This window comes from Cebus imitator, unplaced genomic scaffold (assembly GCF_001604975.1).
Source record: "Cebus imitator isolate Cc_AM_T3 unplaced genomic scaffold, Cebus_imitator-1.0 Scaffold30, whole genome shotgun sequence".
Lineage (NCBI taxonomy): Eukaryota > Metazoa > Chordata > Mammalia > Primates > Cebidae > Cebus > Cebus imitator.
The window spans coordinates 652826-678538 of record NW_016107345.1 but is presented as its reverse complement, the minus strand read 5'-3'; the positions used below and the strand labels follow the sequence as shown (position 1 = coordinate 678538).

The 25713-nt window shown below is 38.6% G+C and overlaps 1 protein-coding gene across 1 annotated transcript in view; it reads right to left on the bottom strand.

Moving 5' to 3' along the window:
- MRPS22 (mitochondrial ribosomal protein S22) overlaps positions 1-25713 on the bottom strand; it is a 257041-nt gene that overhangs the window by 163088 nt on the left and 68240 nt on the right. The window contains exon 2 of the mRNA XM_017523705.2: positions 792-862. The gene's annotated coding sequence lies outside the window, so the exon portion shown is untranslated. The remainder of the gene's footprint in view (positions 1-791; positions 863-25713) is intronic.

Sequence of the window (25713 nt, the reverse complement as noted above, 5' to 3'; positions counted from 1 at the left end):
GGTACCAACCCATACTTCCTGAGGACTTCAGTAGCAAGCCTGCCTGCAGACCCAATAGCTGGCTCACCCAGATTCTCTGAAAAGCTGACTGTTAAAGGGCTTTCCCTGCTGGAGCCAGTCTACAAAGGCTGGAAGAGATGCCCACATCTTCAAATATGCCAAGGCCATGAGGATCACAAATAACCAGAGAAACATACCACCACCAAAAGAATAAAATAAAACAACAATAACTTACCCTTATGAAGTGGCTATCTATGAACTCCCTGGTAAACAACTCAAAATAATTGTTTTATAGAATCTCAGTGAGCTACAAGAGAACACAGACTGATAACTAAATGGAATCAGGAAAACAACACATGAACAAAATGTGAAGTTCAACAAAGAGAAACCATAAAACAGAACTGAACAGAAATTCTGGAGCTAAAGAACATAATGGCTGAACTGAAAAATTTAATAGGGAGCTTGAACAGCAGACTTAATCAAACAGAAGAACCAGTAAGCTTGAATTTATGTCATTTGAAATGACCCAGTCAGAGGAAAAGAGTAAAGAAAGCCTGCAAGACTTATGAGATATCAAGCAAATCAATATATATATTACAAGAGTCCCAGAAAAAGGGAAGAAGCTTATTTAAAAAAAAACGAAACTTCCCAAATCTGGAGAAGAAAATATCCAGATCCATGAAGCTCAAAGAACTCCAGATTGATTAAACATAAAGAGATCTTCACTGAGACATATTATAATCAAGTTGACAAGAAAAGAATTTTGAAGCAGCAAAAGAAAAGCAACTGACCATATACAAGGCAACCCCCATAAGGCCAAACCTGGCCCACCAGGAGACAGTGGGATGATGTATTCGAAGTGCTGAAAGAAAAAAAAAACCTGCTATTCAAGAATACTACACATGACAGACAAACAAGCTAAGGAAGTTCACCACCACTACACCTGCTTTATAAGAAACACTAAGGGGAGTTCTTCAAGTTAAAATGAAAAGACATTAAGTAACAACATAAAAACATGAAAGTATAAAACTCACTATAAAGATAAGAATATAGTCATATTCAAAATAATACTGTAATGGTAAATCTCTTCTAATTTTGACAAAAATTAAGACAAAAATATTAAAAAACAATCATAGCACAATAATTTGTTAATGGCTATACAATATAAAAATATATGAATCATGACAGCAATAACATAAAATGTGAAGAAGGAAGAAGTTAAAGTGTAGAGTTTCTTACATAGTTGAAATTAAGTTATTATCATCTTAAAATAAACTTTTATAACAATGTTTTATGTAAGCCTAATGGTAACCACAAAAAAGAAAACCTGTATTAAATACACAAAACATAAAGAAATCAAATCAAATACCATCACAATAAAAAATCAAATCACAAAGGAAGAGAGGAAGAAAGGAATAAAGTTACTATAAAATAGTCCAAAAACAATTAACAATTAACAAGATGACAATAGCAAGTCTTTACCTACCAATAATTACTTTAAATGTAAATAGATTAAATTCCTCACTCAAAAGACATAGAGTAGATGAATAGATAACAATAGAAAACAAATGTATTAGGGTTCTCTAGAGAGACAGAATTAATGGAATATATATATATATACACACACACATATATATACATATACACTAAACTCATATATATAATAAACTTACATGTGTGTATATATATGAGTCTATTATATATATATGAGTTTATTAAGTATTAATTCACATGATCACAAGGTCTCACAATAGGCCATCTGCAGGCTGAGGAGCAAGGAGAGCCAGTCCAAGTTCCAAAACTGAAAAACTTGGAGTCCCATGTTCAAGAGCAGGAAGCATCCAGCCCAGGAGAAAGATGTAGACTGAGAGGGTAAGCCAGTCTTTCTTTTCACATTTTTCTGCTTGCTTATATTCTAGCCAGGCTGGCAGCTGAATAGATTGCAGCCCACCCAGATAAAGGGTGGGCCTCCCTTTCCTAGCCCACTGACTCAAATGTTAATCTCCTTAGGCAACACCCTCACAGACACACCCAGGATCAATACTTTGCATCATTCAATCCAATCAAGTTGACACTCAGTATTAACTATCACTACAAGATACAACTATAGGCTTGCTGCCTAAAAGAGACTTAATTTAAGAACATACATAGATTGAAAGTAAAGAGATGGAAAAAGATAGTCCATGCAAATGGTAACAAAAAGAGAGCAAAAGTGACTATATGTGTATCAGACAAAATAGAATTTAAGTCAAAAACTGTCACAAAGAAGGCAATCCTATAATAATAAAAGGGTCAACTGAGCAAAAGGATATAACAATGGTAAATATATATGCACCCAAAATAGAAGCATCTAATATATAAAACAAATATTAACAGAATTGAAGGGAGAAACAGACAGCAATACAACAATAATAGGGAACGTCAATGTCCTACTCTTTGCAATGAATACATCATCCAGATAGAAAAATCAATAAAGAAAACATTGAACTTGAACTACACTACAGACCAAATAAACCTTACAGACATATACAAAAATTCAATTCAACAGCAGCACAATACACATTCTTTCCAAGTGCACATAAAATATTATCTAGAATGGATCATATATTAGGCTACAAACAAGTCTTAACAAATTTAAGAAGACTGAAATCATATTGAATATTTTTTCTGAAAGCAATAGAATAAAACTAGAAATCAATAACAGGAAGTCTTGGAAAAGTCCCAACCATGTAGAAATTAAACAACATGCTCCCCAACAACCAATGGGTCAAAGAAATCAAAAGCAAAAATTAAAAATATCTTGAGTAAACAAAAATGGAAACACAACGTACCAAAACTTATGGGATGCAACAACGGTAGTCCTCAGAGAGGAGTTTATAGCAATAAATGCCTACATCACAATAAAAGAAAGAGCTCAAATAAACAACCTAATGTTGCATCCCCAGAGAAATAGGAGAACAACAAAGTAAGCCCAAACTTAGCCAAATAAAAAGGAATAACAAAGATCAGAGCATAAATAAAATAGGGATTAGAAAATAATACAAAAAGAAAACAAAATTACAAGTTAGTTTTTTGAAAAAGTAAACAAAATGAACAAACCTTTAGCTAGACTAACAAAGAAAGAAATAGAGAAGAGTCAAATAAACAAAATCAGAAATGAAAAATGAGACTCATAATCAATACCAGAGAAATATAATTGTAAGAGACTAATATGGACAATTATACATCAAAAATTGAAAAACCCAGAAGAAACAAATTCTTAGAAACATATAATCTACTAAAATTAATACAGAAATAGAAAATCTGAACAAATAACAGATTATGAGATTGAATCAGTAATAAAAGTCTACCATCAAAGAAAAGCCCAACACCTGATGGCTGCATTGCTAGATTCTACCAAATATTTAAAGAACTAATACCAATTATTCTCAAACTCTCATAAAAACTTAAAAAGGAGGAATATTTCCAAACTCATTTTATAAGGTCAGCATTACCCTGATACCAAAGACAGACAAAGATACAAGAAGAGAAAATTACAGGCCAATATTCCTGATGAACATAGATGCAAAAACCCTCAATAAAATACTAGGAAATGAAACTCAACAGAACACTAAAAGGATCATTCAACATAAGCAAGTAGGATTTATCCTTGGGATGCAGAAGTACTTCAATATACATAAATCAATAAATGTCATACACCTTATTAACAAAATAAAAAACAAAAATTACAAAATCATCTTAGATGCAGAAAAAGCATCTAATAAAATTCAACATCCATTCATGATAAAAACTCTCAACAAAATAGGTATAGAAGAAATGTACCTCAACATAATAAAGGACATATATGACACGCCCACAGCTAATATACTCAATGTGAAAAGCTAGAAACTTTTCCTCTAAAATTAAGAACAAGACAAGGATAACCACTCCCACCACTTCTAATCAATGAAGCACTGAAAGTCTTAGCCAGAACAATTAAGCAAGAAAAAGAAATAAATTGTATCCAAATAAAAGGAGTGAAGTTATCTGTTTGCTGATAATATGATCTTATATATTTTTAAAAACCTAAAGACTTCAATAAAAAATTGTTAGAACTAAGAAACAAATTCAGTAAGGCTTCAGTTTACAAAATCAAAAACAAAAATCAGTAGCATTTCTATACCTAACAATGAACTATTCAAAAAAAAGAAATCAAGAGAACAATTCCATTTATAATATTTTTTTCTTAACATCTCCTCCTTGAAATTAGTAATATTTTAAAAAACAGAAATAAATTTAACCAAAGATGTGAAAGATCTAACACTGAAAACTATAAAACATTGATAAAAAGAAACTGAAGATTATACAAACAAATGGAAAGCTATCCCATGATTATAGATGGGAAGAATTAATATTGTAAATCTGTCAATACTACATGTCAGTACTACCCAAAGCAATCTACAGATTCAATGCAATCTCTACCAAAATTCCAAAGACAGACCATGTGTGTTAGCTTACACCTGTAATCCCAGCACTTTGGGAGGCCAAGATGGAAGGGTCACTTGAGGCCAGCAATTTAAGGCCAACCTGGGAAATATAATGAAATACATCACACACACACACACAAAAAGTAAGAATTAGCTGGGCTTGGTGGCATGCACCTATACTATACTCCCAGCTACTTAGAAGACTGAGGTGGGAGGATGACTTGAGCCCCAGAGGTCAAGGCTCCAGTGAACTATGATTGCACTCCAGCCTGGGCGACAGAGTGAGAACCTGTCTCAAAACAAAAATCCAATGGCATTTTTCACAGAAATGGAAAATATAATTCTAAAATTCATATGGACCCACAAAATAGCCAAAGCAATCTTGAGCAAGAAGAACAAAGTTAAAGTCATCACTCTACCTGATTTCAAAATATACTAGTAATCAAAAACTAGTAATCAAAGTTACAGTAATCAAAACAACATGATACTGGCATTAAAAATGACATATAAACCAATGGAACAGAATAGAGAACCTAGAAATAAATCAGCACACTTATGGCCAATTGATCTTAGACAAAGGCGTCAGAAGTACACAATGGGGAAAGAATAGTCTCTTTAATATATGATGCTGGGAAAACTGGATATCCACATGAAGAAAAATGAAAGTAGACCCTTATCTCACACGATATCTTTTAAATCCACTTAAAATGAGTTAAATAGTTAAACATAATACCTGAGACATAGAGTGAAGTGACAACCTACAGAATGGGAGAAAATATTTGCAAACCATACATCTGATAATAGGCTAATATGCAAAATATATAAGAAACTCCTACAACTCAGCAGCAAAACAAAATAAATAAGTAAATAATCTGAATTAAAAATAAGCAGAGAACCCAAATAGACATTTTTCTAAAGAATACCTACAAATGTCCAACAGATATACAAAGAAATGTTCAACATCACTAATCATTGGGGAAACTAAAACCACGATCAGATATTACCTCCCACCTGTTAAAATGTCTATTATCAAGAAGATGAAAGATAACAAATGTTGGCAAGGATGTGGTGAAAAGTACGCCCTGCAAACTGCTGGTGGGAATATAAATTCCCACCAGACCCAGCAGTCTGGGTATGTATTCAAAGGAAATGAAATCAAGTTTCTTGAGCAGATGTCTACATTCCCATACTCATTTTAACACTTCACAATAGCTAAGATATGGAAGCAACCTAGGTGTCCATCAATGGATGAATGAATGAAGAAAATGTGGCAAATATACACAATGGGACTTTTTTTGTTTGTTTTTTAACTTTTAATTCCATGACATTATCAATGGGCTATTACTCGACCTTAAAATACAAGGATATTCTGTCATTTGCAACAACATGGATGAATCCTGAGGACATTATAACTGAAATGAGCCAGACACAGAAAGAAAAATACTGCATTTCACTTATATGCGGAAACTACAAAAAGTCATCAAAGCAGAGAACAGAATGGCATTACCAGAAGCTAGTGGGGAAAGGAAAATGGGGATATGTTGGTCAAAGAGTACAAAGTTTCAGCTATGCAGGATGAGTAAATTCTGGAGAGCTAACGGACAGCATGGTAACTATAGTTAATAATGCTGTATTATATTATTGAAATTTGCTAAGACAATAAACCTTCAATGTTCTTATCACATACACAAGAAAAGGTAACTGCATGAAGTGATGGATATGTAATTGGTGTGACTGTATAATAATTTCACAGTGTACACGTATATCTAAACATGTTGTATACCTTCAATATATACAAATTTTATTCATTAATTATACCTCAGTAAAGCTAAGGGAAACAAAACTAGGAAAAAATATTAATGATTTTTTATACTTCTCTGCATTTTCTAAATTTTTTGTTACAACCATGTATTGCTCTTTTAATTAGAATAAAGCAATAATATCAGTGTAAAAGAAAAAGACAAGTATATATGTCTACTTTAAATTTTTTTAATTCTCCAGCACATCAAAAACAGAATATCAAATGGGGAAAATGTTGGTAATATATACGATAAACAAAGGAAAACATCTCTAAAATATGAAGAGTTCCCAACAAAAAGAAAATCAGCAAGCAGTTCACAGAAAAAAACCCAAATAGCTAATAAACCAGGATTTCTGAGCTTGTGCACCACCTCCATCATCACCGCCATCAGCCCCCTCTAGCCAGTTATAACAATCAAAAAAAAGTCTCCAGGCTTTGTCAAATGTCTCCCCAGGTACAAAATCTCCTCTGTTGAAAACCACTACTAATAAACATATGAAAATATATTCAGGCTTCTGAATGAACAGGCAAATTAAAATAACAAAATGTCATTTTCTTTTATCAGATTGAGAAGATTTTAAAAATGGATGGTAACTACAGATGGCAAGAGTTTGGGTAAAAGGATGTTCTTATTCTTTGTTCACCGGGACATAAATAAATACAATTTTAGAAGCCAATCCAGTGGCATCCATTCACTTTTTAAATGTGTAAGCCCATTGACTCAGCAATTTCAATTTCACTCTGTTCCACAAAACAATGCACAAAAGTACACAAGGACATATATACAAAGTATGTTCAATAGGGGATTAGTGGAAAGTTGAAAATAAGCATAAATGAATAAAGGAGTAATTAAATTATGGTACATTGATATAAATGAGACAATAAAAGGAATTGTCCAAGACATATTGCTGAGTTAAAAAAAAAAGCAAATTGCAAAATAATATCATCCTATATTTAAGTTAAAAATGATATATTTGGATGCGTTTGTATGTGCCATTAAAAAGACTGAAAGAGAAAGAAAGACTGGAAAAATAAATAGCGAGTTGTTAACGGTTGTTAATCGTAGGGATTGGAATGGGAGGGTAGTGGGAGTAAGGGTAGTGAGTGTAGGAAGAGAGAGTAATTTTAAATTTTCCATTTATAGAGTTTTGTATTGTTTAAGCTTTAACAGTGAGCATTATTTTCTTTATAATTTTGAACCTGTGTTTTAAGCAAATTCCAAAATAGAGTTCATATTATATATGTATATGTACATGTATATAAAGTATATATATATATTCATGTTATATATGCAAGTAAAATTCCTAAAATCCCACTGATCTCTGTTGATCTATGTCATTTTTTCCAAAGATTAGACAACAAAGTGGTATGTGCATCTACACATGGAACAATTCCGTTCTCTCATTTATGGAGAAAGCAGACGCCTTCTAAAGCAAACAAGCGTGCCACTGCAGCAAAAACACATTTGGCCAGTGTGTCAGCCACAGGCTAGGGCTGGGCTGGGCAGGGCATATGTTTTCTCAGCAATTCCCTGAAATGATCTGAAAAAGGAGTCTGCCAACTTAGAAACCAGTTTTATTTTCACTTTTGCTACATAAAAACGCATGGGCCTCCCAGATCTCTTCAGCTGCCTGCTATTGTTGCCCCGATCACATGTTGTGTTTACAAATCACTGGGCACTTTTCCACTTTCCACCACAGCAAACTGTTCTCAAACACAAAGAAACCAGAAGTTCTGGGGTTTTGAGTTATTTTTAATTTCCTTTTTTCCAGTATAGTAATTTTAACATTATGTTTTCAACTCGGAACATGGATCGGTGGTTAAGAATAGGATGTCTGAAGTGCAAGTCTGTGACCAGTGAAAATATGAAGCTATTGAGGCAAATTCAGAAGAGCAATGAGTCACGGGGACTGTGACAGATGTGTTGTTGGCTTGGACGTCCACCATGTGACCATAACAGCTACAAGAGCCAGAGCTCTGCGCAAGCCACATCTAGTGAACTAGTAGTGAGCAGCCTCCTCTAAAACACCATAAAGTGGCTGAGGTGGGTTTTATTTTAGTGTAGATACAGATGAGCATACAAAATAATGGAATAAACCATCTCTACTACAGTGACATTGAAAAAGTAAAGTATGCAATTTCAAAGAAAAAAAATCACAAAATAATTTGACAACGTAAAATTGAGAAGACTCAATTAAGGGCAATAAAATGAAAAACTAAATCAAAGCAAATGAAAATTTTTCCTGGGCTGGGTGTGGTGGTTCATGCCTGTAATCCCATCACTTTGGGAGGCTGAGGCAGGAAGATACTTGAGCCCGGGAGTTCAACATCACCCTGGGCAACATAGCAAAACCTTGTCTCTAAAAAAACCATACATAGTGGCACTCACCTGTAGTCCAACTACTTGGGAGGCTGAGGTGGGAGAATCATTTGAGCCTGGGAGATAGAGGCTGCAGTGAGCCAACATCATACCACTTTACTCCAGCCCAGGTGGCAGGGTGAGACCCTGTCTCAGAAAAATAAGAAGAAGAAAGGAAAAATTCTCCTAAAGGTTTGAGTCTATTTCAGAAACGTTTCAGAAGTTGGAGCCTGAATAGAAAAAGTGAAGTGGGTGAGGAGCTTCACAATAGTTAGGACCACATCTCTATTCGCATCAAAATAAACCACTGAACTGGAAAAAGTGCCTTCAGTGAGCTGCACTGCTGACCAGTGTGCTTTAGTGGGTTAAAAAGACAGACTTACAAACTGAGGAGAGATCATGGTTATGAAAACACACATATTAATGATTTGGCCCTTCTACCCGTCTTTGTTCACCATAACTCTAGTGTCTATGAAGTCATGTCAATTTATAAAGTGGTTGTTGGTAAAACAGGTGAAGATATTTTCACAAGATGCGTAAATCTGAAAAGATCAGCATCAACTGGGAAGAAGTGGCGCAGACTCCCAGACCAGGTGAGCCAAATCTCTGAAGGGAAAAATGGCAGAAAATGTGAACCACCATTTGCACACAGTAATATTCCTGGAACCTGCCACACACATGAAGCATACCTCACGGTGAAAGATCTGCTCTTGAGTTCTAAGTGGTAAACTTTCAATTTAAATTTAGTATAGAAAACTTAGCAGTTTGAACACTTGTCACTTAGGGCCAGTTTTTAACAATATGAGGAGTTGTTCTGAAAGCTTGCTCTACCACACAGATGTGTGCTATCTTAATAAGACGATGCTGCTCTAGGTTTTCAAACTTAAGACTGATGTGGAGGAAAATATCTTTTTTTTCCACCAACACAGTATTCCACAGAACATAGAGGAAAATATCAACAGTGCTATGACTAAGAACAGAGACCCATTAAGGTGAATAAAGTCATTTTTCACCAAAATGTCATGAGTGGCTCACAGAGATGTTTTGTTTAGAATATTTTTGTCAAGGCTCAATACTCTTAATCAACAACTGCAAGGCAAAGTGAGAAATGATTTTACTGCCATGATTGCTGCCATAAAAATGCTGTTAGGGAGCTGGATGAAGAGAGTTGATCAGGGGAACTAAGTATACATAATTGAAGCTCTTGGTTCATTTGCATGTGTCAGTTATCTTCCGTAAGCTGATGTTTCCACAACTGTTAGAATTTTTTTGCAACTGCATTTTATCCATTAACCAATGGAGAACATATAAATTGTTTTGTCTTTCCTGATGGTAATAATTTAAGGGTTTTTTTATACTTTTGATACAACCCCATTCATTGTTGATGTTTTCCTTCTTTCTGATCTGAATCATCTGAGGCATTTCCTGCCTTAGACCTGGAATCCACTGTTATATCAGTGAGTCTTTTTCCTCAAGACTGAGTCTTGGTCTGTTGGCCGGCTGGAGTGCAGCGGCATGATCATAGCTCACTGCAGCATCGACCTCCCAGGCTTAAGCAATCCTCCAGCCTCAACCTCCTGAGTAGCTGGGACTACAGGTACACGCCACCACACCAGGCTATTTTTTGTGGTTTTGTAGAGACAGGGTCTCACTATGTTTCCCAGGCTGGTCTTGAACCCCCAGGCTCAAGCAATCCACCTGCCTCAGCCTCCCAAAGTGCTGCGATTCCAGGCCAAAGTGTGCCTGGCCTGCCTTGCTTCTTGACCTATGGATCACTATCTGCTGAGTATTGCCAGAGGATTTCTCCTACCAACCCTATAATATTTTAGGGTCTTCAATGTAGCTCATATATGACTATGTCACTGCTCTGATTTGCTTTTTTTAATTGCAACTTAAAAAATTCTCTTTAGAAGATTCTTTTCAGAGCTCATAATCGTGGCACTTGAGAGTGATGCTCAGTGATACTGGTTTAATCATTGTTTCTGAACCTTTTTGGAGGACAGAGCTAGGAAATTCTTTTTAAGATAAAATAAATTCTGAGCCCTTATTGGTACTTCCTATTCAAATTTAGAACTAGACAGGTTAACCTCACTTTTTCTTTCTTTTGCCCATGTATCTCCTTTCTCCCTTGCTCAAACTCATGGTTCCGAAAAGCACCAATACTGTATAACTACTTATCTGTTTTATCCTACTATGGCACATGCAAAAGTTTTAAATTTGCAATACTAATAATGCAAACAATGATATAACCAATGAAAATAGTGTAGGCTCTTTTTTAGTTCCTTTCGTGTACAGGGTATATTCTACTAGGGACATAGAGTCAAATTACCACGTTTTGGGAATAGCTGGCAATGGCTCATCTCTGTGTGGTTATGCCACCAACTCAAAACTCCTAATTCCTAAATAAGAACAACGTGAGCCGTGAAATAACAAAGCATTAAATACATTAAAGTATATGAGATCATAAAGATACAAAAAAAATTCATTGGTCAACTTTGGAGGATGCTAGGAACCAACTCATTATTTTGAAAATTGGTAATCAAGCATTTATCTTGCCTTATCTATTCAAACTATACTTCGGAGTAGCCAAATAGTTAATATGAGGAAGTTTCTTTTTACAGAAGTATTCCAGCTCATAAATGTGGAGAGAACAATAAAATTGGAAAATCAGCATTTTGCAGCCTCTAATGAAATAACAGATCTAGTGTATGAGTAATGGCTTCAGCAATACAAAGAGGAAGAGACACCCATTACACTGGAACTACAAAGCACCTCTTATAGTTAATGATCCCCAAAATCTGAACCTGAATCTGAACAAGGCTTTAGATCTAACTACCAAATTACAGAAAATACTGGGGACAAAAGAGCATGTCAACCACCATCACTGGTGTGCAAGCAGTAAAACCCAGAGTGCTTGAATTACCACAGAATGATCTAGTTTCTTCAAAAAATAAATTGCAAGGGAAGAGGAGAAAGAAAGGGGGTATGTACAGATTTGAAATAGATATATCCACCAATCGTAATATGCAGGTCCTATTTGGATCTGGTTCTCTCTGTAGAGGCATTGAAACGCACTGTGTGTGTGGGTGTGTGTGTGTGTGTAAGTTTTACAATTAATTTTTAAATGTGCAACAACTGTATTGAAACACTGTGAACCGTGAGCCCTCACCTCCACCCTCTTCCCCTATTTCCCGCTCCCAATCAGCACATAGTCCAAGAAGAAACTGTGTGTATGCTATAAAAACGCACTCCCCTTCATCAAAATTGCCTCCTAATCCCTCCTGTGTGCAAACTCTGGAGCTGCGGCCATTCACCGGGGAAATTCACAGCGTTTTCAGGACTTACAGTCACTGCCAGGAATCTCCCTGTCTTTGCTCATGCTCTGCTCCCAGCCTGGAATGCCTTCACTCCTACCTGTTTGAATCATCTCAGCTCAAGTCTGTTTCTTCCAGAAGCCACCTCTGAGCACTCAGCATCAGCCGTCTCTCCTTCCAGCTCCTCAGTCCTCACCTTCCATTCTAGCACCTATGAAAAGAAAATAAATCTCAGGACCCCAATATCACTAAGCCAAGGGAAAAGTCAAGTTGAAAATTATGTCAGGCAAACTTGCCTCCTATTTTATTCATAAATAAGATAGCTACAGAGATAAGAAGTTACATACCTCCCTCACAATTTGCCCACAAGGAAATTCCTTGTGGACAAAGGACAAAGAGAACTCAAAGTCATCCCTCTGAGGCTCACCTGAGACAAATGCATATCTGAGTGCTTCCTCTGCCCTACTGTTTACGTAAAAACGAGACTCGAGACTCGCTGAGCCAGACTAAATTGTGTTTTCTGTGGAAGGCTGATCAAGGCCTCAGAAGAATATAACCTTTTGTTTCTTATCTACTTGTGACCTGGAACCCGTCCCTCCACGCCCCCTCTCCACCTCAAGTTGTCTAGCCTTACCAGACTGAATCAAGGTATATCTTACACATATTGGTTGATGTCTTGTGTCTCCCTAAAATGTATAAAAGCAAGCTGTACCCTGACCACCTTAGGCGCATGTCATCAGGACCTCCTGAAGTTGTGTCATGAGCACCTCCTTAATCTTGGCAAAATAAACTTTCTAAATTGATTGAGATCTGTCTCAGATACCGTTTAGTTTACCCTGAGATTTGCTGCCTTCTGATCTTCTCCTCCAGTCTTTCGAGAAATTTTGGTCTCCCAGAGGCACAGGCCCCAGAGCTCCTCCTCTCACTAACTCAGCAATCCATCTAATAGCCGTACACGGGAGGATTTCTGTAACTATCATTGAGTACTGGCAGGTGAGGCCATTTAACACTGTTTTTTCTCTTTCGCATCACTGAGACATTTGGACTTGAAAGCCTCTAGATCCAGACGGAATAGCTGAGCCTTTTTACACAGAGATAGAGAATCAAGTCTCTACAGGGGCCAACAGGTGGCAAAGGGGCATGCGAGCTTGACGCCTCTCCCCCACGCCCTTCATTTGTTCGTGGGCATTCCTGGAAGCTGGTTAGGAACAGACTACTGAATGGCATTTCCCCGAGGAAAAACATTAGCATTAGGGTGGGTTCCTGAGCTAAACCAGGAACCAAAGACAAGAAATCCATGACCAATAATGAGTTAGGGAGAAGCAGACAAAACAACCATAGGCGCATAAAATAACAGAAATGACACTCCACCGTGGAGTCTCAAACTCACAGTGATGATGGGAAAAGCCACTGAGGAGTGGGTGAGACTAACAGTAGTCCTGTAAGAAGGGGACTGTCCATAATGTGGGAGCTCTGGGAGTAGAAGTGGCTGGAGAGAGGGAAGTTTAAGACAAACACGAGGAAAGCCAGCTTCCCACAGATAGGAAAAACCTGGTAGCTGGTGAAGGGGCTTTGGTGTGAAGCAGGCCTAAAACGTCCCATCCCCACCACTCACTAGCTGTGTGACTTCAGGGAAGCAGCTTCTCTTCCATGAATTCCAGGTTCCTCATTGGTTGAAAGTAGGTAATAACGCCTAGCAGGAAGCTGTGAGGATTTGATGACTGGCATCTCAAATTTAACATGACCAAAGTAGCCCTAAACCCGTGGTTTCCATTGTCTTTTCATCTTAGCTAATAACATCTTCATTCTTTCACTCGTTCAGGCCCAAACCCTTGGAATTATTCAATCCTGTGGGCTCTCTTCTAAATCCATCCACACTGTAACCACTTTTCTCATCATCTCCATCACTCCGCACTGGCCCAAGCACCAAGCCTTCTCACCTGGATCACTACAAAGGCCCCCCCCCACCAGGTGTACCCACTTCCACCATTGACTGCTGCAGTGTGAATCCCTGTAGCAGCCCATAATCCCATCAACCACGCCTCCCTGCTCACTCCCCCTCCCGCATTTCCACCTCAGAGTAAAACTCAAAGCCCGACCCTTGATCTACACAGCATGCGGCCAATGCTAGCCTGGACATGATTTGCTTCCACTTTCTCTCCTGCCAGCCTTGTTGCTCTTCCTAGATCACGTCTGCTGCTCTCCTAAGATAGAGCTGAAAATCAGCTGGAGAACATTGCGATGAAAAGGTCCAAGGGATTTGGGTGTGGCACAAAACATGTCTGCTACCCTCAGGGAACAGAGGAAGAAAATCCAGGTGCATGGCCCTGCCAGAGCTGGACAGTTTTGAGCACCCTTCCTGCCCTTTCTCAACCTATCTAACATAAGAGCCCACCTGAGGAACTTCCCAGGAAGCCCCCGTGACCTCTTCAGTCCTCCCAAAGCCATGGCCCTATCTTCTACCCAGGAAAACCTTCACTGTTCTGTCTTATGGAGTTCAAATAAGCCAGTAATTCCCAATCCCTTTGTATTTTGTGGCCCCATCCATTCTATCCTCCAGACTTCTGCTAAAGTGAGTTTTCCAACTTACTTTGGAATTTTTTGACTCACTTTCCAGCTCAATTAAGATATTTTTTCCAAGTAGCTGCTAAATATATTTTAAATTATCTTTTTAAGTAGATTCATTTATCCTCTCTCTTTTTTTTTTTGTACCTACTGTATGCCAAATACCTGCTAGCCACCTTGGAGCAAGACATGCTTCAAAGCGAAGAAGAGAAGCTGTGTGAACATGAGAAAATTACTGAAGTTTTCTCTGCCTTAGTTGTCTTATCGCTAAGATAGTCATATCTCCCCCAAGGATCTGATCCACCACAGTCCTTAGTGGAATAGGTGGCAGAATTAAATTAATTAATTTAATATGCATAAAGTCTTTTCGGATAAGGTGGTCATTCCTTCTGAGCACATGGTAGGTACAAATTTATGCTGGTTGTTTGATTTAATTCTACAGTTAGTATTTAGTATTATGTGCTGCTTGGCACCTTAGTTAAACCTGTGGAGGACATACAGATAACTTAGACTCTGTCTCACCTTCAAAATACTGACAGTTTAGTGGAGAAGACAGAAGCACAGGCAAGTCTCTACAATGTCTGTTAGAATGGGCTTTAATCGAGGGATAAACCAGCACGACTGGTGCTCAGGGAAGGAATCACTTTGCCTGCAGAGGTCAGCTGGGCTTCCTCAAGGAATATGACATTTGAGCTAGGGCTGGAAAAGCGAACCCACTTGCCTCTCACTCTCTCCCAAGTGAAAAGTATGGACAAAGGCAGCACAGTGTGGCCCAGCGTGGCAGGCGTGGGGAGCCGTGAACAGAATGGTGGTGGGCAGAGAGTGAGGAGGAACAGAGTAGGGCTGAGACTTCACTCTGGATCACAGAGGGCCTGGGGGCAGGCTAAGGAATTTACATTAGTTTAAAGGTATTGGAGCCCCTGGAGAGGTTCATGCTGGAGCCATTCCCAAGGAAAGGTAGTGTTATATGATAGTTAAGACCACAAACTCTGGCACAGGACACGTTTGCATTCAAATCTTAGTTCTTGCCGCCTACAAGCTGTTTGAACATGGAAGAGTTACTCTGGACCTTAGTTATTTCATCTATAAAATGGGTATAATAATAGTACTTACCTCAAAGGCTTAAACTATGAGGATTAAGTAAGTTAATTCTTATAAAGCATTTAGAACTGTGCCTGGCCCGTAGTAAGCACTCAAATGTTAACATTAGCGTCAGCATTATCACTCCTTTAATTACCTGAATTTTCTCCTTGACTGCCCATCCATGATGGTAGAAAACCTGTTCATCTTGCTTGTCCTATGATCCCAGTACCTAGAAAAGGACCTAGCATATAGTAGGTGTTCAATTAATGTTCACTGAATGAAACAAATGGCAGACTGAATGGGCTGGTCCTCTTGAGGCATGGGCTTCTCAAGCCTCTGGAGACCCCAAAGGCAGGCAATGACCTGCTTTCCTTCCTGGATGCTAGGAAGCAGGTTCAGCTTGGGGCCCGCTCAAGGGTCCAGGGTCACCCACTCATCCTCCACAGACTTTCTCAGCTGCAGACTTACCTTCATCAGGATCTGCCTACCCCAGGACACAGCCACACAGCCTTAACCTGCGCCGTCGAAGTCTGCCCCTCATCACTTCGATGGGCCGTCCTGTTGCCGCCTCTCCTCAGCCAGGGGTCGAGAAACAGGCCGTTCCTAGGGAACTTCTGCTCTCCATCCTCTGGTATTGAAAGCACCTAATGATTCTCAGTCCCTTGCAGTCAGGTCCCCTCCAGACCCTCCTCCCTGCCTCTGCCCATGTGAGCCTTCCACATTCAGATCTTCTCAGGTCGCTTCTGTGCTTAAAACCCAGCCCTGCTGTCTCTTGTCCTCCAGATGAAGTCAAAACGGTTTAACACAGCTGCTTACCAAACCCTACACCGTCAGCCCCAGACCATGCTCTCAACCTCACCCTCCAGCTGCATCATTGCCCTGAGACCCTTCTCACTTTGCCCATCAACATTCAGATCCCCAAATGCTTTGGTCTTTATGTCTGCCTAGAGCTCCCTTCTCCCTCTGTGCCCCGAGAAAATGCCTCTGCATCCCATAAGACCTACTTCAATTACAGTTTACTCCATCCCTCCCCAGGCACCCTGTTATGGCTTAATAAAGTTGTTTTGTAGCCGCTTACAATTATGTTTCTATTTCTATCTCAACCACGGGACTGAAAGACTTTGAAGGGAAGGCTGCAGCTGTCTGGTTTAGGTTGGTTGGTTTGTTTTTTAATTCTTAGTGCCCAGTTCAGATTATGGGACACAATATTCACTCAGGAAGTGTTCGCTGGTTGGTTGGTTGATCCATTGGCAGAATGAATGAATGAATAAATAACAAGCTCTCTGTACCCCTGTGATCCTGGCATGTAGTAGGGGTGCAGTGAATGTTTCTTGTGTGAATTCATAGATAAGGTGCCCTTCCACTGGCCTTCTATGTTGGATTTTTGATCAGCACAAGCGCCACCTAATACACATACACATAAACACACACACGCGCACACACACACACACACACACACACACACACAGCTCTTCCAAGCCCCTCCTTTCACTTTTTCTAAAAGAACCACTTGGTAAGCAATGACTTATTTAACTATAAGCTAATAGAATTTATTTTATATTGGGATATAAAAAGAATACATTCAAATTTGTAATCTTCCCAGAAGTTTTTCTCAAAACGTGGCCAAGAATTAGCAAGCAGTCCCACGAAATTCAACCAAGGCACAGCCAGTGAGCGGATGTTCTTTCTTGGGTGCCCCTGCCTGCTCCCCCACCCTACTCTGTGCATGTGAGGCCCCAGCCCAGCCTCTCTTCCTTGGCATTGAGTAGACACCTGTGGCTGTGCTGTAATCCCCAGGTAAGCCACCCCCACATAGCCCAGCACTACCCCCATCCTGGTCACAGGACATCAATAGCTGGGCGCACCTGCAGGGCAGCTGGTCACTGATCCATGGGCAAAGCCCAGGAGGACTGAGGTCTCTGCTTTTGAAGCAATGACAGGGCTGCCCTGCTGATCCTGACCCTTGACCTACAGGTGGGCACAACCATTTGTCCCTACACATCCCAATCCCTGTCTGCCCCGCTGCAGGGACCCATGAAGGTATCTATTTCAGGTCAGTGCAAAGCAAAACAAACAGAAGGGCCAAGGGGCAGGGGTCTGTGTGGAGGGCTTTGCTGGGCAAGGAGGCCATTGTTGAAAGCACAGGTATAATCCTCTCCAGGCAGACTCCACCAGCCAGCAGGGCGCCACCTGCCATGAGGCTGTTTATAAACATGTGGCCTGGATTGAATCTCCAAAACAAGAGACACTGGAAATCAGGGGGCTCTGCAGGGATTGGAAGATGCTTCAACATCAGACAGCAGCACTTTCTTTTCTTGAGCCTGTGGAATAGGAGAAAGGAGGTGGAGAGATCTCCCTGCCACACACCAGAAGCTGGGGCCAGCACAGACCGGGCAGAAGAGAGCTAGCAGAGCCTCTGCAGAGCCCAGACACTACAGATAACTACCTCACTGTCCAACCCTGCCAGCCAGAGATGAGTCCATTGAAGCCATAGCATTTCTGGCAATCATCGATGTGCTACTGGCAAAGAGTGGAGTATTTGTGAATGAAGGCTTCGGGGGGGTGGAGGATGGGTGTATCATTTAGCAGGACAGACCTAGATCTTGATTCTAATTCTGGCTCAGCCACAAATTAACTGTGTAAACTCAGATAAGTGACAACATCTTGAAGTCTCAATTAATTCACCTATAAAACAGGCATGCCAATGTCCAACTTGAAGGGATGTTGTGGAGATCAATTGTGTGCAAAATCCCCTGGCCCCCACTTCAGCCTCTCATTTCCTACAATCCACCTGGCTCAGGCAAACAAAGATAGTCATATGCTGCATAATGACATTTCAGTCAATGATGGAATGCATGTAGGATGGTGACGCCATAAGATGGTAACAGCTGAACAATTCTTATTACCTAGTGACATTGCCATCACAATGTCACCGTGCAACACATTACTCGTGTCTTTGTGGTGATGCTGGTGTAAACAAACCTCCTGTGCTGCCAGTTGTATAAAAATGTGCACATATAATTATATACAGTACATAATATTTGAAAATGATAATAAATGTTACAGTAAGCTAAGGATAATTGGCTATTGAAGAAAGAAATTGTTTTTTTGTTTTGGGGGTTTTTCTTGAGACGGAGTTTCGCTCTTGTTGCCCAGGCAACAAGAGTAATGGTGTGATCTTGGCTCACCGCAACCTCTGCCTCCCATGTTCAAATGATTCTCCTTTCTCAGGCTCCAGAGTAGCTGGGACTACAGACGCCCACCACCACACCCAGCTAATTTTTGTATTTTTAGTGGAGACAGGGTTTCATTGTGTTAGCCAGGATGGTCTCGATCTCCTGACCTCATGATCTGCTCCCCTCGGCATCCCAAAGTGCTGGGATTACAGGCATGAGCCACCACGCCCAGCCATTTTTTTAACCTTTATTTAAGTTCAGGGTTACATGTGCAGGTTTGTTACATAAGTAAACTGTGTATCATGGGGGCTTGGTGTACAGATAATTTTGTCATCTGGGTAATAAGCATAGTACTCAATAGGTATTTGTCTCACACTCTCCCTCCTCCCACCCATCACCCTCAAAAAGGCCTCAGTGTCTGTTGTCCTTCTAGTATTCATATGTTCTCATTGTTTAGCACCCACTTATAAGTGAGAACATGCAGTATTTGGTTTGCTGTTCCTGTGTTAGTTTGCTAAGGACCATGGCTTCCAGCTCCATCCCTGATTCTGCAAAGAACATGAGTTCATTCTTTTTTTATGGCTATATCATATGCTGTGCTACGCTTTTACCACATTTTCTTTATTCAGGTCCACGACTGATGGGCATTTAGGTTGATTCCATGTCTCTGATATTGTGAATAGTGCTGCAATAAACACGTGTGTGTGTGTGTCTTTATGGCAGAATGATTTCTATTTTGAGGGGTATATACCCAAAAATGGAATTGTTGGGTTGAATGGTAATTCTATTTTAAGTTCTTTGAGGAATTGCCACACTGCTTTCCACAATAGCTGAACTAATTTACACTCCAACCAGCAGTGTGTAACTGTTCTGTTTTCTCCACAACCTCATCAGCATCTGTTATTTTTTGACTTTCTAGTAATAGCCGTTCTGACTGGTGCGAGATGGTATCTCACTGTGGTTTTAATTGCATTTCTCTAATGACCAGTGATGTTGAGTTCTTTTTATGATTGTTGGCCATATATATGTCTTCTTTTGAGAAGTGTCAGTTCATGTCCTTTGCACGCTTTTTAATGGGGTTATTTTTTGTTTGTAAATGTATTTAAGTTCCTTAGACATGCTGGCTATTAGACCTTTGTCAGATGTATAGTTTGCAAATATTTTTCTCCCAATTCTACAGGTTGTCTGTTTACTCTGCTGATAGTTTCTTTTGCTGTGCAGAAGCTCTTAAGTTTAATTAGATCCCATGGTTAATTTTTGCTTTTGTTATGATTGCTTTTGGTGTCTTCCTCATGAGATCTTTGCCTATGTCCAGAATGGTATTGGATAGATTATCTTCCAGGGTTTTTATAGTTTTTAGTTTTAGATTTAAGTCTTTAGTCCATCTCGAGTTGATTTTTGTATGTGGTGTAAGGTAGGTGTATGGCTTCAATCTTCTACGTATGGCTAGCCAGTGATCCCAGCACCATTTATTGAATGGAGAGTCCTTTTCCCATTGCTTATTTTTGTAAGCTTTGTCAAAGATCAGATGGTTGTAGGTTTGCAGCATTATTTCTAGGCTCTGTATTCTGTTCCATTGGTCTGTGTGTCTAATTTTGTACAACGATTATGCTGTTTTGGTTATTGTAGCCTCCATTTTTGTTCTATTTCCTTAGGATTACCTTGGCTATTCAGGCTCATTTTTGGTTCCATATGAATTTTAAAATAATTTTTTTCTAATTCTGTGAAGAATTTAATTGGTAGTTTGATAGGAATAACACTGAATCTATAAATTGCTTTGAGCAGCAAGGCATTTTAACAATATTGATTCTTCCTATCCTTGAGCATGGAATGTTTTTCCATTGTTTGTGTCATCTCTGATTTCTTTGAGCAATGTTTTGTAATTCTCATTGTAGAGATCTTTCATCTCCCTGGTTAGCTGTATTCCCAGGTATTTTATTCTTTTTGTGGTAATTTTGAATGGAATTGCATTCTGATTTGGCTCTCAGCTTGGATGTTGTTAGTGGATAGAATGCTACCGATTTTTATTTGTTAATTTTGTATCCTGAAACTTTGCTTAAGTTGTTTATCAGATCAAGGAGCTTTTAGGCAGAGACTACAGGGTTTTCTGAACATAGAAGCATGATATCTGCAAACAGGGATAGTTTGACTTCCTCTCCTCCTGTTTGGATGCCCTTTATTTTTTTCTCTTGCCCTGACTACTCTGGCCAGAACTTCCAATACCATATTGAATAGGAGTGGTGAGAGAGAGCATCCTTGTCTTGTGCCAGTTTTCAAAGGGAATCCTCCCAGCTTTTGTCTATTCAGTATGATGTTGGCTGTTGATTTGTCATAGATGGCTTTTATGATTTTGAAGTATGTTCCTTCAATGCCTAGTTTATTGAGGGTTTTAAACATGAAGAGTGTTGAACTGTATCAAAAGCATTTTCTGTATCTATTGGGATAATCATGTGGTTTTTGGTTTTGGTTCTGCTTATGTGATAAATCACATTTATTGATTCAAATATGTTGAACCAATCTTGTGTCCCAAGGATAAAGCCTAATCATAGTAGATTAGCTTTTTGATGTGCTGCTAAATTTGAATTGCTAGTATTTTGTCAAGGATTTTTCATCTAAGTTCATCAAGAAAACTGGCCTGAAGTTTTCCTTTATTGCTGTGTCTCTGCCATGTTTGGTATCAGGATGATGCTGGCCTCATAGAATGAGCTGGGGAGGAGTCCCTCCTCCCCAATTTTTGGAATAGTTTCAGTAGAAATGACACCAACTCTTCTTTATGCAGCTGGTAGAATTCAGTTGTGAATTCATCTGGTCCTGAGCTTTTTTTTGTTGGTAGGCCTTTTATTACTGGTTCAACTTTGAAACTTGTCATTGGCCAGTTCAGGAATTCAGTTTCTTCCTGGTTAGGTCTTGGAAGGTTGTATGTATCCAGGAATGTGTCCATTTCTTCTAAGTTTTCTACTTTGTGTGCATAGAGGTGTTCAGAGTAGTCTTGATTTTTTTTTTAATTTCTATAGGGTTGGTGCTAATGTCCCCTTTGTCATTTCTAATTGTGCTCACTTGGTTCTTCTCTCTTTTTTTCTTTATTAGTTTAGCTAGCAGTCTAATTAACTTTTTCAGATAACCAATTTATAAATTAATTGATCTTTTGTATGGTTTTTCATGCCCAAATTACCTTCAGTTCAGCTCTGATTTTGGTTATTTCTTGTCTTCTGCTATCTTTGGAATTGGTTTGCTCTTGCTTCTCCAGCTTTACTAGATGGGATGTTAAGTGTTAATTTGAGATCTTTCTGATGTTTTTATGTAAGCAGGTAGTGCTATAAACTTACCTCTTCACATTGCCTTAACTGTATCCCAGAGATTCTGGTATGTTGTAAATTTGCTCTCATTAGTTTCAAAGAATTAATTTCTGCCTTAATTTCCTTGTTTACCCCAAAGTCATTCAGGAGTAGGCTGTTTAATTTCCATGTGATTGTATGGTTTTGAGTGATTTTCTTAGTAACTGATTTCTATTTCTATTGCACTGTGGTCTAAAAGTGTGGTTGGTATGATTTTGGTTTTTTGAATTTGCTGAATGTTGTTTTATGTCTGATCGTGTGATTGATTTTGGAGTATGTGCCATGTGGCAATGAGAAGAATGTATATTTTTTTGTTTTGGGGTAGGGAATTCTGTAGATGTCTTTTAGGTCCATTTGGTCAAGTGCTGAGTTCAGGTACTGAATATTTTTGTTAATTTCCTGCCTTGGTGATCTAATACTGTCAGTGGGGTTTTGAATCTATTATTGAGTGTATGGGAATCTAAGTCTCTTCATAGATCTCTAAGAGCTTGCTTTATGAATATGGGTGCTCCTGTGTTGGGTGCATATATATTTAGGATAGTTAGATCTTCTTGTTCATTTGAACACTTTACCATTATATAATACTCTTCTTTATCTTCTTTTTATCTTTGTTGGTTTAAAGTCCATTTTGTCTGAAATTAAAGATTGCAACCCCTGCTTTTTTCTATTTTTCCTTTGCTTAGTAAATTTTCCCCACCCCTTTAATTTGAGCCTATGGATGTCACTGCATGTGAGATGGGTCTCTTGAAGATAGCATACCATCGAGTCTTGCTTCTTTATCCAGCTTGCCACTCTAGGCCTTTTAATTGAGGCATTTAGTCCATTTACATCCAAAAGGAACATTGGTATGTGCAGATTTGATCCTATCATCATGTTGTTAGCTGGTTATTATGCAGACTTATTTGTGTGATTGCTTTATACTGTCTGTCATTGGTTTGTATACTGAAGTGTGTTTTTGTAGTGGTTAGTAGCAGTCTTTCCTTTTCATATTTAGTGCTCCTTTCAGGATCCCTTGTAAAGCAGGTCTGGTGATAACAAATTCCTTCAGCATCTGCTTGTCTGAAAAGGATCTTATTTCTCCTTCACTTATGAAGCTTAGTCTGGCTGGATATAAAATTATTGGTTAAATATTTTTTTCTTTAAGAATGCTGAATATAGGCCCTCAATCTTTTCTGTGTTGTAGGATTTCTGCTGAAAGATTAGCCTGATTAGATTCCCTTTGTAGGTGACCTGCCTCTTCTCTCTAGCTGCCTTTAACATTTTTTCTTTCATTTCACTTTGGAGACTCTGATGATTATATGCCTTAAGGATGGTCTTCTTGTATTATATAATATCTCACAGGGGTTCTCTGCATTTCTTGGTTTGAATGTTGGCTTCTCTAGCAAGGTTTGGGATGGATGTTTTCATGGAAAATATCCTGAAATATGTTTTCCAAGTTGCTTGCTTTCTCCCATCTCTTTCAGGAATGCCAATGGGCCATAGATTTGGTCTCTTTCCATAACCCTATATTTTTCTGAGGTTTTGTTCATTTTTTTTCTTTATTTTTGTCTGACTGAGCTATTTCAGAGAGCCAGTCATCAAGCCTGAGATTCCTTCCCTCAGCTTGGCCTATTCTGCTGTTAATACTTGTGATTGTGATTGCATTATGCAATTCTTGTAGTATGTTTTTCAGGTCTATCAGATCAGTTTGGTTCTTTCTTATGATGACTATTGCAACAAGTTATAGCATCTAGGTTTGTGTAACTATACTGTATGATGTTCAAACAATGATGAAATCACCTCACAATGCGTTTCTCAGAGTATATCCCCATCATTAAGTAACACATATCTGTGCTTCTAAAATGCTAGAACTTTAAAAAATATTTTATTCTTAAAAATAACTCATTCAAAAAATACTTAAAGATCAGTGCATAATTTAATAAAATACTATAAAATGAATGTCTATGTGATCTCCACCCAAATCAAAAATTTTGGATTTGGCTTTTATTATCGAGCATTAATCCCTAGAGAGTCATCCAAGTTGCTATGTGTATCAATAATTCATTGCTTTGGCTGGGCAAAAAAGCTCATGCTTGTAATCCCAGCATTTTGGGAGGCCAAGGCAGATAGGATTTCTTGAGCTCAGGAGTTTGAGACCAGCCTGAGTAGCATAGCAAGATCTTGTCCCTACTAAAAATAAAAAAAAAAAATTTTTTTAATCAGCTGGCCAAGTGATGAATGCCTATAGTCAAAGCTACTTTGGAGGCTGAGGTGGGAGGATCACTTGAACCTGGGAGACCAAGGCTGCAGTGAGCCATGATCATACCATTGCACTCTAGCTCAGGAAACAAAATGAGATCTTGTCTCAGAAAATTTTTTAAAATAATTCATTGCTTTTTATTGGATTGCATGGCATACGTGTACCACAATTTAACCATTCAAATTATTTTTGTTCGGTTTCTTTGTTTTTGTCTTGCTATGTTGCCTAGGTTGGTCTTGAACTCCTTGGCTCAAGCAATCCTCCTGCCTCAGCCTCCTAAGCAGCTGAAACTATAGATGTCCTGCTGAAGGACATCTGGAATGATCCTAGTTCTTGACTATTGCAAATAAAGTAGTTATAAACATTCATGTACAGGTTTTTGTGTGAACATAACTAGACAAACCCTGTTAATTCTTCTGCTCACAATCTTCTAATAGCATCTCCTCTCAATTTTTTTAAAGCCAAATTGTCTTACAATGGTCTAAAAAGCCCTGCACAATGACTCCAAGCTCATCTCTAACCACTCCATCCCTTGCTTGTAACATACCAGCAACCCTAATCTTATTGTTCTTTCTCCAACAAACCAGGCACATTCCTGCCTCAGCACCTTTGCATCTGATATTCCTTCAGCCCAGAATGCTTTTCCCACAGATAGCTACATGACCTGCCCCATCACTTCCTTAAAGTCTCTGCTTAAATGTCAATGAACTGATAGAGAGTATTTCCCTATATATAAAATATCAATCCCCACAGATCCTCCAACTGCTGCACTAGAAAATCTCTATTTTCTGACCCTGTATTTCCCTCTATATCATCAGACATGTTATATATTTATTGATTCACTATTTGTATTCTGTCACTAAAATCTAAATTTTACTCAAGCAGGGACTTTGTTTTGTCCACCATTGTATCCCCAACATTAAGAACAAAGTGTGACACACACTAAGTACTAAAAAGAAAAAAAAAAAGCCACACAAAGTAAAATTAATTTCTAGGCTAAGGATAAACTCATTTTAATTGATCCTGGATGTTGTGTATAATGAAATTATATACAATTAAAATGTTCATTTCTACTGTTGTATAATATTCCAGTATATGAATATACCATATTTATTATAAGCCGTTAGTAAGCATTCTTTTATCTATCCTTGAGTACAGCTATACATTTATTTGGGGTATATATCTAAGAAATGAATTGCTGAGAGTATTCATAAGCTAAGAGTATCTTCAACTCTACTATGTAATTCCTCACTATTTTCCATAGTGGTTGTACCATTGTCTTACTCCCACCAGCAATGTTGAGCAGTTCTCATTGTTCCACATCTTCACCAATATTTGATAGTGTCAGTTTTTTAACTTCAGCTATTCTATTCTG